The sequence below is a fragment of the Cupressus sempervirens genome, chromosome 6 (genome assembly GCF_028749045.1).
Source record: "Cupressus sempervirens isolate cs-2001-9-10 chromosome 6, ASM2874904v1, whole genome shotgun sequence".
NCBI lineage: Eukaryota > Viridiplantae > Streptophyta > Pinopsida > Cupressales > Cupressaceae > Cupressus > Cupressus sempervirens.
Window position 1 is genome coordinate 108,404,344 of NC_143123.1, and position 4,226 is coordinate 108,408,569.

The following is a 4,226-nucleotide window of genomic DNA, read 5'->3' on the forward strand; positions in this document are numbered from 1 at the left end:
CTACAACCTGCAGAAAAACCATGCATGTACATACAATATTTATAATGCTAAGCTAAACAAACAATGGCAGGAAGTGGTGCATCATGTAGATCCCGACTAAGCAGGTGACTACGACTCCCTTCCTTAACCACATCAAAAACACCATACAATATGAAAACACGCACACCATACACATGCAAGTATGGGGTAAGTATCAAATAATAAAGCACATAAGATAATAAACCATCCAACTAATCATCAATAATAGCTGAAAACAATATAATGATTATTATGTATGCATGAAATGTAAAGTCTAAATGATCTCATCATATAACCACTGAATCCATAACATAATGTCTGATAGTCTCAAAACAATACCACTAATCCATCAATATAATACTAGTCCATCAAAGTCTGATAATAACAACAAAAATGTCTAGAAAAGATGTGAACGAGGGTAGGCACTACATCCACCCCCCCTTGGGTTAGGCTTAATCCTGGAAGCCTACAAACAAGTAGGGATATAACTCCCTCAATCTAGCTGCATCCTCCGAAGTAGCCGAAGAATCATCAGTAGGGTCCCATTGGACCCTTACCTGCTCGATGGTTCGACCCCTGAGGGTCAACCTCCACTGCTCCAAAATATGAACTAGCTACAAAACCAGCTACCCATCCTCTACCTGCAACCCATTCCAATCAAGAACATGTACAATATCAAGAATATACTGTCGAAGCATTAAATCATGGAAAACATCAAGAATGCGAGCTAGGCTGGGCAGTAGAGCAAGATGGTCATACTAGGTCGAATGCTCCCTTTGGCTAGAAGTTCCTCTAGCTGAAGACGTAGCTCACCCAATTCCTGAGTAGTCATGCGATAAGGAGCTTTAGAGATAGGCTCCGCTCCAGGAATGAGATCAATACTAAAGTCAATGTCCCTCTTCGGAGGCATGCCTGAAATCTCACTTGGAAAAACATCTACGTACTCCTACAAAATTGGGTGATCTAAAGTCTCCCTCATGGAATCTTCCTCATCAAGATCATTTACCATAACAGCAAATATTTGACATCCCTTACAAAAACTTCGCTTCAAATGCATAGGAGAAATCATCCGCAGAGATATAGGCCTTGGTATCCCAACTATCTGCACATCATTCCCTTGGTCATCTTGGCACATAATAATCTTCTTCCTGCAATCTACACTGGCTCTATGAGATCCAAGCCATTCCATGCCTAAAACCACATCATAGGAACCAAGGGGTATGATTCGAAGATCCACTACAGTATCAAAGCTTCCTAAGCTAAGCCCACACTTATGAACTACAGAATCTGTGGAGACCTTAATGCCTGAGGCTAGTTCCACTTGCCAACCACGATCTTGCTTCACCACATCTAGCTTACAATTAGAAACTATAGATGGTGAAATAAATGAATCTATAGCTCCTAAATCAAACAATACTAAAATAGATATACCTCTAATAGCACTTGTGGTCTCAACCATTGTTCAATGATGATTTGCCTGACGCTGATCAACTACTACAAAAACTCTATGAGCTCTACCTGCATCACCAACTGTAGGCTCTGAAACGGTAGGTCTAGGTCCTAAAAACTGAGGTGCTCGCTGAGGACACTAAGCTGCATAATGTCCAATCTGACCACATGAAAAGCATTCTTTATTTTTGCCAGAACCTCTTCCCATAGGTGGTACATTTGATTGCTGGCGACTATTCGTGCTCACAAAAGACTGGCTACTCTAAGCTGGTTGATTGGACTGATTCTGTTTATTGCGTTGAGCATTGCAGTTGTTCTTGGTGTTAGCACCTTTGCCACTACCTTGAGCTTGAGAATTCGATCCCTTCTGTTGATGTGTCTGTTGAGACTATTGCTGATACTATTTACCCTTAGAGAAAGAAAACTTCTTGTTACCACCTAAATTGTAGTTGCTTTTAGATCCTGATGTTGTTGGCGCTCCTACAAAACCACCTTGACCAAGGTTGACACTTTGCTCAACAAGTATAGCTCAATGCACCACATCCTTGAGAGTTTTTGGCTCAAATACCTTAACTCCCCTAATAATACGGTTATTCAAACCCCTAATAAAATGTTGTGTCAACTGAGTTGAATTTTCACTGAACCCTGAAAAAGGCATAAGCTCATAAAACTTACACTCATACTCAGTCACTGACAAAGTGTACTATCTAAGATTATGAAATTCATCAGCCCTTTGTTGTTTCCATTCCTCTAGTAGGAATCATTCACAAAAACTTTTTAGGAATAATTCCCATGTAACACTGCTCATATGGATTCCCAACTTCTTCTCCTCAATCGTCCATCAAGTGGCCCCAAAATTCTCTAGATTACTGATCGCAAACCTTGCCTTAACATTGCTGTCGAACTCTTGCATGACAAAAATGCTGTCGAGGGAAATAAGCCACTGCTCGGCCACATAATCAGAACCTTGCCCATTGAAAGGCTTAACCTTGGATCTTGAAAGATCCTTCATCTGAGTGGACACAATGGACCTCTGATATTTCTTTCGAGGACTTCTAGATCTGGGTCTATGCTCTTGTTCTGTCTAATGCACTTTAGGCTATTCTTGAATAGGAGGTATACGTTCTAGAATAGTCTACATCATCTACCTCAAATGGACCTCTTCAAACTCAGCTTGGTCCTCTTTATGGCTCTCTTCTTGCTACCTACTAGAGTGCTCTTCCCTACTCTCTACATGAGCCGATCCCTCATGGGCAGACTCATGGACACTAATAGTTCTGCCACGACCACGGCCTCTAATAGAAGACCTAGTCCTAGATACCATCCTACAACAGTTTAAGGTACTAAGTTCAGTTCTATGTCTAGGTTTAAGTAAAATTTCTAGTTTTGAAACTAAGTGTTGAAGTATGAAAAATATTCAAGTAACAGTTTGAGTCCTGTTTCAATTCACCTAGATCAAGTTTGGAAAGTTACACTTAATAGTTCATAGTCCTAGTTGTTCCAAAATACCCAGAGCTCCTAATGTAGAAACTCGGGCTCTGATACCAAATGTAATGCCCCGCCAAGGGATCCAAAGAATTATCCTAGAATTTCACTAAGTTTAGTAGCATTTTTTTTTTTTGAAAAATAAATACCATATATATAACTCATGCACAATAACAGAAGCAATAGCATTGTCCATCATAACATACATAATAGATTACATTCTTTAAGATCCCTTAACGTTGAATTACATACATGAATCCATCTAGTACAACATCCACATGAAACAATAATGATAAGTCCAATGTTTATACATTACATTTCAAATACTCAATCATCCACTGTACATGTCACACGGTATGAACAACCTAAAAAGAATATACATACATAGAATAAGGTACATCATCCTATTCTAATCCATGATACATCAAAGTAAAGATAATCACATGATACACATGATACATCATCATAGAAAACATATACATCCATCATAAAGATCAAACATAATAAACTAAGTGCACGGTTCCTCCCAACCGTCAATAGCATCATTAGACCATCATGGATCCTAGCCATCCCTCCGTGCGTAACCTTCCAAATCACCGAAGAGATCATCGGTATTACATAGTAGGAATGTCACTCCTAATCAATACAACATCATATGTAGAAGTAATCTATCATTCAAATAAAAGCATAAGATAACATCATCTAACATATGCTATTCATTAATGAAAAAAGATACATATCCACCATCATGAAGGACGCATCAGCCACAATGTCTTAATGAATCTCGAAATGATAAGAGTGGAAAATACACTACCACTCGACCACGTGGTACCTAATTGGTCCACTCCCACCATGCTAAGGAGATAATCTCAATTCTCAAACAGGCTATCAAAATGACATAGCACATATTTCTATAAGTCTAGGAATCCTAAAAGTATACTAACTCAAGGTTCTAAACATAAAATCTGACATCTAATCCCAGAGGCACACAATGACATGTAGGAACCTACTATGCAAGCGAGAAAGTGTCATCACAATTATCACGTATAAGTTACCCTGGCAGTTAGCTAAACTCCACGGGTCCATACTAATTTCATGCGGCCACTAGTATCCTCTCATACTAACGAGGCATACTACGAAATGCAAGGTCACAACCATGCATCTCACTACTCCCATCCTAGCCTGTACAAGCACTCAAGTCATGGGCGAGAACAAAACACTTATCTTTGTAGGTTCATTCAGTTAGTATTAGGTGTGAATGTTATCATTTATTA